Genomic DNA, 14,803 nt, shown 5'->3' with positions numbered 1-14,803 from the left:
CTTTCATATATTTATTTGCTATATATCTTCTTTGGTGAGTTGTTGATTTAGATCTTTTGCCAACTGTTTAATTGGGTTGTTTGTTTTTTTAATTGAGTTTAAGAGTTCTTTGTATAGTTTTAAACACACATCCTTTATCAAATCAGTTAATCAGTATTTTTTTCCCAATCTCTGGTTTATTTTTCATTCTCTTGAACTCTCAATTTTTTATAGTTTTTCTTTTTGCATAGAATGTGGTATGTTCTTCATTAGATATATTCATATGTATTTGGTAATTTTGATGTTATAACAAGCGATGTTACTGTAAATTTGATTGCTGATATATAGAAATGCCATTACATTTTAGATGTTTATTTCAAGTACTATTTCTAATAATTTATCTGTAGATTCTTTTGTTTATGCTACTTTTATTTGTTTTAGGTATCATTGTATACTAGCTTCATAAAAATGTTTTGAGGTTTTCACTTTTGCTATCCTATTTTCTGGAACAATACTTGTAGTATTTTGATTATCTGGTCTTTGAATATTTGGTAGAATTTCCTAGGAAATTATCAGGACTGGGACTTTTTTTGTGGGATAGTTATTTAACAATTTTTTAATTTTCTATATGGAAATTGATTGGTTTAGACTTTCTGTCTCTACTGGGGTAAATTTTTGCAAATTGTATTTCCCTACGAAATTATTTACTTCATCTGATCTTGGTATTCAAATTACATAGTTTTGCAAAGTAGTGCCTTATTATTTTGAAAATTTTATCTCTTTTAATGTTTATTACTCCCTTATCATTTCTTATTTTATATATTTTCCCTTTTTTCTCTTAAATAAATTTCTATTGTAGAAATTTGTAGTTTGTCTATGTTAGTAATTTTTTCCTCAATGAAACAGCATTTTGGCTTATTCACTAATTACATTATCTTTCTATTTTCTACCACATTCATTCTCCTTTTATTATTTTTTCGACCCTTGTTCAGTTTATACTTTTTTCTAGTTTTTAGAGGCTTTCATTTAATTCTTATAATTTTATTCTTCAGTTTTGATGGCTATAAGACTACTATTTAAGGCTATTATTTTTCTCTAATCATTTATTTAATTGCAGTTCATATATTCCAGTAGGTAGTGTTAATGTTTAGGTTAGACATTCTACAATTTTAGTCTTTTTTTTTTCCCACTTTTTACACTAGTTTTTTAGTGGAGAGGTTTTTTCTTTTTTTTTAAATTCTAACACATTTAAAATTTTGCTATTAATTTCTACTTAAAACTTGCATAGAATTTTTTGAGATTTTTCTTTGTGATCTAATTAGGTATGGTAAATTTTTGTAAGTGGTCTGTACTAAAATCAACATCACTAGGAAAATTTCAATATATACCTAAAAGTTATGCTTTATGGGTAATATTGCTTAGAACTTTAATAGTATAACTTATTTTTGGTCCACTTGGCTTATCTTAGACTGAGAATGTTGTTTCAAAATCTCTTACTATTAATATATTTTTGTCCATTTTTTCCTTGCATCTTTATACTTTATCAAAGAAATCTTTAGTTATTTGCTGCGTAGACATTTATAACTGTTATCTTAACTGGAAATTGTTGCCTTTAGCATTATAAAATGTTTTTCTTTACCATGTTTAATGCTTTTTGACCTATATTTAGTTTTATCTAATATCAAGCTCTCTATCCTCAATTTCCTAGTATTTGCATTTGTCTGGTATACATTTGTTCATCCCCTTTATTTTTAGCCTCTATGAATCACTTTGTTATAGAACTGGATTTTATCCTTTGGACCAATCTGGAAGTCCTTTTTCCAATGGGTGTTTCATGTTCATTAATATTTATTGATACAACTGTTATTCCACATTATTTTGTTTTATTTATTTGGTACATTTTATTGTATTTATTTTTCTTCTTTACATGACCTCTTTTCTTTGCTCTATTTTATAGGGATTTTTGATATTTAGGAAAGTTTCCATTTTTATTCTATTGGTTACTAATTACTATTACATTATACAATGTTCTTAGCACTTAATTTTCCTCATTTAGGTTTCTACTATTTAGTTTGTTTGTTTAAAAGATATTCTTTGACTTTCACATGTCTTCAGTGCAATAGTAAATTAGATTTTTTTCTACTTTCCTCTTTTGTTCCTCCCTATTCTTTCCATTTATTTTAGTTGTTCCTACTTTGTCATAACATATAATATTTACATACTATCCTTTCCTTGTCCCTGCTTTTGCTTTGGTCTTAGATCAATAATTAAATATATTCAGTTGTCATCAACAACTCTTTTGCTGAATTTTGCCTGGTTATCTCTTGACTATATGAAGCTAGTCCTTAAGTAGCATCCTAGGAATGCCTTGTGAACACAGTGTTTCCTGAGATTATGCATGTATAGAATAGCCTTGATATTTCCCCAATGGAAAAATGCTTCCACATGCTGGATTCACCTTCCTGAGTCTTTATCCTCTATCACATCCTTGCACTAACTTATTAGCTCTCTGATGCTTTCAAATACATTCTGCACTGCTTTTATAAATATTTTCTGATATTTTGAACTGATTTTCTAATTATTTTAGCAAGAAAGTTGGTTCAAGTTACTGAATCCTCCAATATTTCTGCATTTCTTAAAGACATTAATTTGAAAAATGCTTGGCTCTCCTTTCCTCTTTTAGTGTTACGTGAGCAACAGAGAAAGGTATGTGGAGATTGAAGAGGGAATTATGAAGTCTATATTTCTAGAAATAAATGACGCACAAATTCACCTGTTCTTTAGGCTTTTCTTTTCTCTTGCCAGAAAAATCTCCATCACATTTTCCTCTAGCCAATCCTCAAAGCTGGGAACACAAAACAAAACAAAACAAAACAAAAACAACCTACAGCCAAAGATAAAGGAGAGAGATCTGATCATTGCTTTTCTTGAGCCTCTCATTGCTGTGGGGACTGGGGCTGCCATGATGGTTTTAGTTCTCTCTTTGGAAGGTCTTTATCTCCCAGCTTCCAGGTGGTCACATTTCCTGTCTAACCCCTGCTATCTAGCTTAAGGATAAGCTAATTTAGTTACGTTTCCTTAAGGTAAAGAAGCAGACCCTGGTTGTAGTTTGCTCTGTGTCATACTGGTATTCTGTGCTAAAGAAGGTGATGAGTCAACAAAGATTGAGTGAGCAAAGATTAATCCAATGATTAGAATGTGTTAGAGAAGCTCTGGCTTTTGGCCAGAGTTTAAGAAGCAGCTGAGGCTTTGGCAAGATTAAGATAATGGATGTGCCTTGAGGCAACCACCTATTTCTAAAATATGCAAGAAAAGTTTCTCCTTCCTCAGAGGAGTTCTTTATGTAATCTTCCTATGCTCCCATCCCAGAAGGGGACAGAGGTGCATTTCATATGGCAGAAGATACTTCAAAGGAGTTTGTTTAGACTAGCAAGAATGTGGCATTTGTTTTTGTAACCTCCTGGGTTTTAGTTCTAAGTTAGAGAGAAGGGAAGCACACATTGTTTTTAGGCTTTCTGTAAGTAACCACCAAGTCTCCTAAGCAATAAAAGCTTCCCTTTCTCCATTGTCCCACTGGGGCACATGGTGATCTTTTGCATTTATATATATGGTTGGAAGCCATCCACTTAAATTGATCAGCTAAATTTGAAGAAAAATATTTTGTTTCTTGCATTAACCTCCTTCCCAGATTTCTATTGTTGAGTGTTGTCTTAATTAAAATAAAAATTTGGTTTGAAGTCCCTTTTTAAATGATCTCTGGTTTTGTTTTATGTTTGGTTTAGTTTCATTTCCCCTCCTCCCTCTGCTGTTTAAAATTAAGTTTATTTAAATGCAAAGAATGCACTGTTTATTCAACCAAATGGTATCTTTATGTGGAAAAGGAAAAAAAATCCAGAGCTACTCTACTGTCTCAGCTTAATAACTCAGTGGTTTGTTTTTTCTCTTTTGTGTGCATTTTTACTTCCAGCTGGGCTGCACACATACAACTGCTCTGTGGCGAGAATCTTTGGTAAACTATGCTACTTAAATGTTCATTGAACAAACAATTGCTCATCATTTCCCAACCTTAACAAAATAATACTGCAGTGACTTCTTTTAAAAACACTTGAAAAACTGATTTTCCATCCACATAAAAATTTGTCTTGAGTGTGTGCTTGTGGGAGTTTTGTTTTTGTTGGGATTGAGAGTGTCAACAGTGTGGAGAAAATATTTCCTTTGATTGTATTACCTGTACTGCAGTATTTTTCATTTTGCTGCAAAGTTTGCATGTAGAAACTTTTAGCATTTTCAGGTGTCTTGTGTCCCTATGCTATTCTGTACTATATTATTTTTAGGTCCACCATAGAAGAGAAATGCTATTATTTCTCTTTTCTAACCTTGTAATTAGTAACCTTTGTTAATTCTACTGGGAAAATTTTGGGGATAGTGAAGAGGAAGAGAGAGAGCAAAAATTATCCAACTTCTGTCTAATGGTCAACTCTGCCCAATATTTTGTTTCATAAAACTAACACAAAGGAAACGTTCTGTGGGAGATGATGATGATCTCCTTAAAAGGTTCAAATTCTAAAGATTCTGGACATCTTCCCAATAGCCTTAATTTCCTTAAGAACACATTATATGCTATTTACCACCTCACTGTGCTTAAGCTTACCCATGTTTCTGAACTCTATTATCTCTTGGGGGAAAAGAATTCTATAAATGTATAAAATGGTTTTCTCTTTCTTTTTTAAAAAATAGACTTTATATTTTTTATAGAAGTTTCAGGTTCACAACAAAATTGAATGGAAGGTGCAGAAATTTTGCATATACTCCCTGCCCCACCTCCCCAACCTCCTGCATTATCAACATCCCCCACCAGAGTGGTACATTTGTTACAAATGATAAACCTATATTGACACATCATTATCACCCAGGGTCTATAGTTTACATTAGGGTTCACCCTTGGTCTTGTGCATTCTATAGATTTAGACAAATGTATAATGACATGTATCCATCATTATGGTAAAATACAGAGCAGTTTCACTGTCCTAAAAATCCTCTGGGTTCTGCTGTTCATCTTTTCCTCTCTTTTCAAATGCTGGCAACCACTGATCTTTTTACTGTCTCTATAGTTTTACCTTTCCTGTAATGTTCTACAGTTAGACATACTGTATGTAACTTTTTCAGATTGGCTGCTTTCACTTAGTAATCTGCATTTAAAGTTCCTCTATGTCCTCTCCTTGCTCCATAACTCATTTTTTTTTTTTTTTTTTAGTGCTGAGTAATATTCCATGTACTATGGTTTATTTATCCAGTCACCTACTGAAGGACATCTTGGTTGCTTTCAAGTTTGTGTGATTATAGACAAAGCTGCTATAAATATCTGTGTGCAGATTATTTTGGTGGGCATAAGTTTTCAACTTCTTTGGGTAAGTACCAAGTAGTGCTATTGCTGGATTGTATAGTAAGAAGTGCATAGTTTTTAAAGAAAGCATCAAACTATCTTTCAAAGTAGCTGCACTATTTTGCATTTCCACCAGTAGGATATGAGAGGACTGTTGCTTCACATCCTCAACAGCTTTTGGTGTCAGTGTTCTGGATTTTCGTCATTTTAGTTGCTATATAGTGGTAACTCATTGTTGTTTTAATTTGCATTTCTCTCATAACATATACGGAGCATCTTTTCATATGCTTATTTGCCATCTGTATATCTTCTTTGGTGAGGTGTCTGTTGTGGTATTTCATTTTTAATTAGCTTTTTTGTTTTCTTATGCTTGAGTTTTAAGTGTTCTTTGTATATTTTGGATAACAGCCCTTTATCAGATGTGTCTTTTGCAAATATTTTCTACTAGCTTGTGGTTTGTCTTTTCATTATCTTGACAGTGTCTTTTGTGGAGCAGAAATTTTTAATTTTAATGAAATCTAGCTTATCAATTTTTTCTTTAATAAACTGTGCCTTTGGTGTTGTGTCCAAAAAGTCATTGCCAAAGCTAAGGTCATCTAGGTTTTTTCCTATGTTATCTTCTATGAGTTTTATAGTTTTGTGTTTTACATTTAGGTCTGTTATCCATTTTGAGTTAATTTTTATGAAGAGTGCATGGTCTGGGTGTAGATTCATTTTTTTTTTTTTTTGCAAGTAGTGGATATCCAGTTCTTCCAGCATCATTTATTGGAAAGACTATCTTTGCTCCATTGCATCGCTTTTGTTTCTTTGTCAAAGATTAGTTGATTGTATTCATGGGATTCTATTTCTGTGCTTTTTATTCTGTTCAATTTACCTGTCTTTTCTTTTGCTAATACCACACTCTCCTGATTATCAAATCTTTATAGTAAGTCAAGAAGTGTCAGTCCTTCAACTTTTTTCTTCTTCAATATTGTGTTGGCTATTCTAAGTCTTTTGTCTCTCCCTGTAAACTTTAGAATCAGTTTGTTGATATCCACAAAATAACTTGCTGAGATTTGGATTTTGATTTCACTAAATCTATAGATCAAGTTGGGAAGAACTGATATCTCGAAAAATTGAGTCTTCTTGGCCATGAACATGGAATATCTCTCCGTTTACTTAGGTCTTTGATTCCATTCACCAGGTTTTTAGTTTTCCATGTATACGTATATATAATTATGTATATAAAAGTATATATTTATATCTATAAATATATCTATAAATATATATATCTTATCCTTATTTTTTTAGATTTATGCCTAAGTATTTCCATTTTTGGATGCTAATGTAAATGTTATTGTTATTTTCAAATTCTACTTGATCATTACTGTATACAGGAAAGTGATTGACTTTTAACCTGTATTGGGCTTATATCCTGAAATCTTGCTTATAATGATTTAATAGTTCCAGGACTTCTTTTCTTGATCCTTTCAGATTTTCTATATAGACAGTCATGTCATCTGCAAACAGGGACAGTTTTATTTCTTTCTTCCCAAACTGTATACCTTTTATTTCCTTTTCTTATTGCATTAGCTAGAGCCTCCAGTGTAATGGTAAAAAGGAATGGTGAGAGAAGACATCTTTGCCTTGTTCCTGATCTTAGTGGGAAAGCTTCAAATTTCTCATAATTAAGTATGATGCTAGTTGCAGATTTTTTGGAAGGTATTCTTTATCAAGTTGAGGAAGTTTTTCCCCTATTCCTAGTTTACCAACAGTTTTATCATGAATGGTTATTGAATTATCCTTTACTTAAAAAAAAAAGCTTTATTAAGATATAATTCACATACCATAAAATGTATCCATTTAAACTATGCAATTCAACCTTTGTACACAGTCTAATTTTAAAATATTTCATCACCTTAAAAGAAACCCTGTACCCACTAGCTGTCATTTCCTATTCCTTCTTCTTCCTAGCCCTAGGCAACCACTAATCTACTTTCTACTTTAATGGATTTGCCTTTTCTGGACATTTCATATAAATGTAATCACACAATATGGGGTATTATGTGTCTGACTTCTTTCACTCAGCATAATGTTACCAAATTTTATCCATGTTATAACATGTATAAGTAGTTCATTTATTTTATTGCTAAATAATATTTTATTGTATGGCTATGCCACATTACTTAACCCATTCATCAGCTGATGGATATTTGGGTTATTTCCACTTTTTGGCTACTATGAATCATGGTACTATGAACATTCATGTGTAAGTTTCTGTGTGGACATACTTCATTACATTTTGGTGTACATCTAAAAATGGAATTGCTAGGTCATATGGCAACTATGTATATGTATATGTAAGTATATATATGGAAAGAGGAACTGACATTTTTTCCCAGAGTCAGTTAACCATTTTACATTCCTACCAGCAACATATGAGGGTTCTTTTTCTCTACATCCCTGTCAAAACTTGTTATTGTGGGGTTTTTTTATTATTATTATTTGTTTGTTTACTATAGCCATCCTAGTGGGTGGCTATGATATGTCATTATGGTTTTGATTTGCATTTCGTTAATAACTAATGTTGTTGAACATCTTTTCATGGCTTCTCAGCCATTTTCATGTTTATCTTCTTTGGAGAAATGTTTATTAAAATCATTGGTCCATTTTAAAATTGGGTTATTTGCTTTTCTTCCTTTGCTTTTCTCTAAATTTTCCTTTTTTGAAAACTTTCTGAGATGTTTGCTTGATCTAGTACTCTGGCAGTATTACATATTTCTTGTTTACAGTCTTCATGATTTTCCTTATGCTAATAATTTCTCAATCTTTTTAGTCCTTCTTCATAAAACAGCACATCTAACCCTTTGGCATTTTAACTGCTTTTTTCCTGGACTTTCTCTTATTTTATGAAGCTTTTCTTGAACTATATGGAGACACATTGTAGATGGCCTTTTATTGTTGTGCACAATGCGAGGGAAGTAGTCCTTTTTCCTGAGGATGTCCCAGTGTGAGCTAACTATGGGGCTTCAGGTCTTTAGAGAAGTGTCTGAGATGACTTTTGTGACCTTCCTCAGTCATAATTGGTACCTCCCATCTGCTAAATTAGGTTTATATTGTCTCTCATGCAGGTGGAATGGAGAAAAGAAAGCCTGGAATTTATAATAATAAGCGGGCCTGATTGCGAAGGCTGATTCTGCTACTTATGGCTTTGTGACCTGGGACAAGTTACTTAATCTCTTCATAAGTAAAATTGGGATAATCATAACCACTTCATAATATTATTGTGAGGATTAAACTGATAATGACTGAAAAACAGCTCACAAAGTGACTAAAAATGAACCATAATTGCTCAACAAATATCAACTATTTCCTCATGTGTTGACATAGAAATTCTTGTTAGCTTCCCTTCCTACTTGTCACTTTTTGTACTATCATTGCAATTTCTCAACACCTTAAATCAATTTTTAAACCTTCAAGTCTTACATTTATGACAGGACATGCTATGGTCTGAGTATTTGTGTCTCCCTTCTGTCCCCCAATTCGTATGTTGAAATCCTAACACCCCCAACATGATGATATTAGGAGGTTGGGCCTTTGGAAGGTGCTCATGACAGTGAAGCCCTCATGAATGGGATCAGTGTCTTCTAAAAGAGGCTCCAGTAAGATCGTTAGTCCCTTCCACAATGCAAGAAGGTGCCAGTTTTGAACCATAAAGAGAGCCCTCACGAGAACATGACCATGCCGGTGCCTCGATCTTGGACTTCTAGTCTCCAGAACTGTGAGAAATAAATTTCTGTTGTTTATAAACTACCCAGTCTATGGTATTTTGTTGTAGTGCCTGAGGAGACCAAGACAGGGTATTGTAAAATTTGCAGATTAACCTAATTCCAGCACTGATTCCCCAGATCTATTTTGTACATTCCCTTGCTATTTTGAGAAATGTGTGTGCGCATGCATGGGAACATGCATTAAAATCATTTATGTACTGATGGCAAAGCAGTCCTTATCAATGAATGGTTACTTGTTAAACATGATCTTTTGGCCTATTGCTTCAGTCTCTCAAGTTCTTAATCACTGGTTGAGTGGAATCCACTTTCTTCTTCAAGTGACTTTTTCATTTCCAGTTTTGACTGATTGAAGAGCTTTCATTTTGAAATTTCATTTCACTTTTAGCTTAGTTGTACTTTTTCTTGTATCTTATGCCCTTTCTTTCTTAGATCCCAATTTCCTTTTCCAAAGCATATCCTCAATAGCACTTCCAGAAAGGGTATGTAGAGAAACACCTGACAGTCGTGCTGTCCATAGAGTTTTAGGTTCAAAAATCATGTCCCTCAGGGGGCATCTGGGTGACTCAGTTAAGTGTCCTACTCTTGATTTCGGTTCAGGTCATGATCTCAGGGTCCTAAAACTGAGCCCTACATGGGGCTCTGTGCTCAGCAGGGAATCTGCTTGAAATTCTCTCTCTCCCTCTGCCCCTCCCTCTGCCCATGCACACTCTCTCTTTCTCTCTCTAAAATAAATATATAAATCTTTAAAATAATCATGTCCCTCAAAATTTCAAACATTGCTCTCTCTCCATCTAGCATGCTCACAAGAACTCCACTATTCTGAGTACCTTTCATTTGTAAATAAGCATTGGCAGGCCTCCCCCTCCTGAAAATTTTAGGGTATTTTTTGTTTTGTTTTGTTTTTTTTGTTCTGAGTCAAGAGGTGTCTAAGGGTAAGATTTGCTTTCAGGGTGAACACTAGCATCTCTCTTAAGCTTTGGTGGAGGTGGAGGTGGAGGAGAGAATGAGGAGGAGATTTCCCAAAGATTCCTCTTATTTCCTACATTCTGTTTTCTTTTTCCAGAACTAACATAGATTTTAAACTTCGGGATTTACCCTGGTGTTTCCTAACGCCTCTTTTATATTTTCTATATCTGATATTTTCTAGTTTCAGAATACTTCCTTTGAGTTTAATTTTTAGAGCTTCATTTAAGTTGTAAGTTTTTTTTGTTTTTTGCTATCTCCAGTTTTGTGTTTGTGGGCCGGGCTTATCTTTAGTTGTTCCTCTGGGGTAGTTGTTCTCAACTGGGGATGATTCTTCTCCCCACGTATATTTGGCAATGTCTGAAGACATTTTTGGTTTCTACAAAAGGGGTTATTACTGGCATCTAATGGATGTGGGCCTGTGGATGCTAAATACCCTACAGTACAAAGTACAGTTCAAAAGGCAACATCCCCAACAAAGAAGTATTCTGCCTAAAATGTCAACAGTGCTTGGACACCTGGGTGGCTCAGTCAGTTAAGCGGCTGCCTTCGGCCCGGGTCATGATGCCAGGATCCTGGGATTGAGCCCCGCATCGGGCTCCCTGCTCAGCAGGGAGCCTGCTTCTCCCCCTCTCTCCCTCTGCTTGTGCTCTCTCTGTCAAATAAATAAAATCTTAAAAAAAAAAACAAACATTTAAAATGTCAACAGTGCCACTGCTGAGAAATACTCTAGGGTGTATGGGAAGAAAGTGCAGGCACACTGATCATCCTCCTTAATGTTGAATATGAAGCACCTTTCTTTTGGGGTGCTGATATTAGGAGTCTGGCATTCCCAGGGCAGAGTGCTCACTCTCTTTGCAGGACAAACTTCCAGTTTTATTATGACAACAAATGTTACTCTTTCCCATCTCTCAGCAATATGAATGGGAATATGGGTCCAGCTGTTCTGTGGGCAGTTTTTAATTAGGTTACCTGCCCCATAGGTTTCTGCCTATGACTCTCACGTTTACATTCTGTACTTTCTGACCGGGCTTGGAAGCCCTCTGGTTCCACTGAGGAGAATCAGTGTTTCCCACCTTTACTACAACCATTCCTAAGCATATTCTTAGCTATTGCTTTCTTTTGAAACAGTCCTATCTCTGTGTATTTTCAAGAAACTAATCAAGAATCTTGTCTTCTGGGGCGCCTGCGTGGCTCAGTTGTTAAGCGTCTGCCTTCAGCTCAGGTCATGATTCCAGGTCCTGGGATCGAGCCCCGCATCAAGCCCCGCATCGAGCCCCGCATCGAGCCCCGCATCGAGCCCCGCATCGAGCCCCGCATCGGGCTCCCTGCTCCGCAGGAAGCCTGCTTCTCCTTCTCCCACTTCCCCTGCTTGTGTTCCCTCTCTCGCTGTGTCTCTCTCTGTCAAATAAATAAATAAAATCTTTAAAAAAAAAAAAAGAATCTTGTCTTCTGATGGCTTCCCTCCTGTTCTCTATGCTTTTATAAACTTGTTCATCTTTATTCATGCTTACTCTCATTTCAGTAAAAGTTTAGAAAAAAGGGGAAGGTTATCAACTTAATAAATGAATTGAAAGTACACCTGATTTTAAATATAAAAATAATTTTATTTTTGATGAATATCATTTTAGTTTGTACTTGACTTGTTATTGTTAATTTTTTCCTTCTTTTTTTAGTCAGGCTTTTATTATACAAATGTTTAGTTTTTCTTAAATTTAATAACCTCTCCATAGTTGTTTAGCATTTCCTCTTCCATCATAATACTAAACATAGTATCGTAAAATGCAAATGCAGAAGAGATTTTAGAGGTTTACGAGATCAAGCCCTCCTTTTATAGATGAGAGAACTGAAGTTACTACAGAAATTATTATTATGTGGTTGACCTAGTGAAGAATTTTTCCCAAGTACCTTGGGCTTGCTATGGCCACTGAGCAGAAGCCTTGTCTTTCTGATTTTATGTGGGAAACTGGATCTTCCTCTTAAGACTTTGCATCTATGCCAGTATTTCCAAAGTGTGCTCCATGGAAAACAAGTCCCACCAGGTCACCTTAAAAACAGGTTTCAGAAGCAAACGTTTCAGAATGGATTCTGAGACTATCAATACATATTAACATATTAAAACACTTCAATCACTGGAAATGAGTCTTATAGGGACACCTCTATGGAAATTGAAGACGTAGAGACTTCCTATGTCCTGAGGCAATGTGCCTAAGAAATCTTTGGAACTGTGGGTCTAGGGGCTGGCACTGGGAAAGTAAAACATAGTCAAGGGGATCAAGGCACGAAAATAATAGCAGATGTTTTGTCTAACTAGAGAATCCTTCCTGTGTACTGTTTTCTAATTTCTAGGGAAGTCAAGGAGAGCGAGATTTGCTTGAACACTGCTGACTTTGGCAGACCTTGGCTACCCTGATTCTCTGTCTCTCTTTTTGGAGAACCTCTCACAGTAAAATCTAAAGCAATGTTTCTAAAAAATAAAAACCTTCAAAACCTATTGTCTCCATTTGATACCAGAGAAAAAAAAGAGAAAATAAGCCACCTAATTATATCAAACAATCCTAACTACATATATGGTAAGAAAAAAAACAAATTCAGCATTTCAAAAGAAGTTCATCCTATGGAGGAAATTGACATGGGACCATATGTAACAGAAATAGATGTCATTTCATCATGGCAGTATTAAAACTAACACACACATGGCAGTGATATTTGTCTATACCAGGCTTCTGGAGGGACAGGTTTCAGAAACAGCAATAGCAATTTCAGTTTAAGAATCTGCTGTGGTGATTGTCTACTTGAAGCCAATTTAGAGACAAGAGCAAAATTATCCCCAGAAGCAACTGTGGTGTATGGACCTAAGCAAATCCAGAGCACAGGAAATAAGGTCACAGCAAAGAGCCTATGCTCAGGACCAGAAATCCAACCGACAATGTAATGGGTGTTAATGATCTTGAACACAATGGATGAGAAAGAAAGATGCCTTGGGCTCATGGGATGCCACCATTACCAAGTTCTGAATTGTGTAAGAAAGCAGGAATTCCTCAGCTGTCCTTCTCTGGGGGAGTAGCATAGATGGAGTCCATCCCCGTCCTCCGTCTCTCACCACAGATACGGTAAACACAGTTCACAGTTCCACAGGTAACCTCATCACTGTCCATCCTGGACAACTCACATTGACTGGCCTCTGGCTCCTCTCATTTCTCCAGATAACCTTGATGATGTTTGATGAGATCAATGGGGCTTGGGAAGTATGCAGATAGAATCAGCTCTGAGATTGCTCTACTCCTCTCCTAGGAGGGTCAGTCATTTCCTTGGCTGACCAGAGTCTTAGAGCTTGCACCAAATGAATCAAGAGAGCAAAAAACATTGGATTGTTGCAGTGGTACTTATTCCCCATTCCTCATGTTTCTATGACAAGCAATTTCTGTTACTAACACTCCTGGCCCCTGTCTATACCCTCAGTCCTACGTGGATGATAACTTTTCTAAAGGAAAGTGAGCTCAGCTCCTCTTTCTCTTTCAGATCTTCCTATTTTTAAAAGGCATACATTCTGTTTGGTTCTCTGTCACATAGTAAGTAACTGGGTAGGAAATTTTGTCTATTTAAAAAAGAGGTACTAGCAAGCCTTTGAACCATAGAACTAAAGCCTTGGCCTTCAACCAGTTCCCTTGGGGATAAACACAGTGTTTTCCTGTTGGTATGACTGACACTTGTGTCTGGCTCTCAGTGGAATTTGAACTTGGAAGAAGAAAAGGGGCCTTATATTAGTTTGCTATAACAAAGTGCCCCAGACTAAGTGGCTTGAAAAACAGAAATTTATTTCCTCACAGTTCCGAAGACTAGAAGTCCAAGATCAAGTCTGCAGAGCTGGTTTCTCCTGAAGCCTTTCTCCTTGGCTTGTGGAAGGCCATATTCTTCCTGTGTCTTCACTTCATATTCCCTCTGTTCATGTCTGCATTCTAACATCCTCTCCTTAGAAGGACATTGGGCATTTTGGTTTAGAGTCTACCCTAGAGACCTCATTTTAATTTAATTACTTCTTTAAAGACCCTATCACCAAATATGGTCACATTCTGAGGTCCTGAGGGTTAAGACTTCAACATATGAATTTTGGGGGGACACAAGTCAGCCCATAATAGATTGTTTAATTGGCTCCTCCTAAGACCCCAACTGGTACATATAAATGCATTTCTAGCTGCATGTAGGTGTCATGCTTTTTTATTCCCTTGGCACCTAGTGCAGGCACAGCACAGAATTGTTTCTCAGTTTAGCTATTAGTTCTGGACCTTATCATAAGTTTTAGCCCTTTACTTTTAAAATGACTTACCAAAATGGCTTAGCAACATGGGTCTAATAAAGTTAATTACATAAGCAAATATAGTAAGAAGTTTCAAATCATTACAACCTGGAATAGAATAGCTCCTCAAACATTTCAGTCATGGTTATAAATTACCAAAGCCATATCATTCAAAAATGATTACCTTATCAGTCATTTCTAACAATCAATTCACTTTTATGCAAAGAAATGTGGGTTTAGAATATCAAAGGGCCTTTAGTTTCCAAGTCCCAGGAAGTTAACAAAAGGGTCTGGAAAGCTTCAGTGGAAAAAATCAACAGGGTGTTGAGTCTGTACCTGAATCTTGGAGGTAGATTTTAGAAATTACATCTAGGCAAGGTAGATTTTAGACGTTACATCTAGGCAATGTAA

The 14,803-nt window shown here is 35.5% G+C and overlaps 1 long non-coding RNA gene across 2 annotated transcripts in view; it reads left to right on the top strand.

Moving 5' to 3' along the window:
- The window catches only part of LOC118024547, a 40,726-nt gene that overhangs the window by 9,867 nt on the left and 16,056 nt on the right, over positions 1 to 14,803 (top strand). The gene's annotated exons all lie outside the window — the stretch shown is intronic.

This window comes from Mirounga leonina, unplaced genomic scaffold (genome assembly GCF_011800145.1).
Source record: "Mirounga leonina isolate KUSES-001 unplaced genomic scaffold, KU_Mleo_1.0 Mir_199, whole genome shotgun sequence".
NCBI lineage: Eukaryota > Metazoa > Chordata > Mammalia > Carnivora > Phocidae > Mirounga > Mirounga leonina.
Note: the sequence above shows the minus strand (reverse complement) of the source record. Positions and strands in the feature narration are given on the sequence as shown.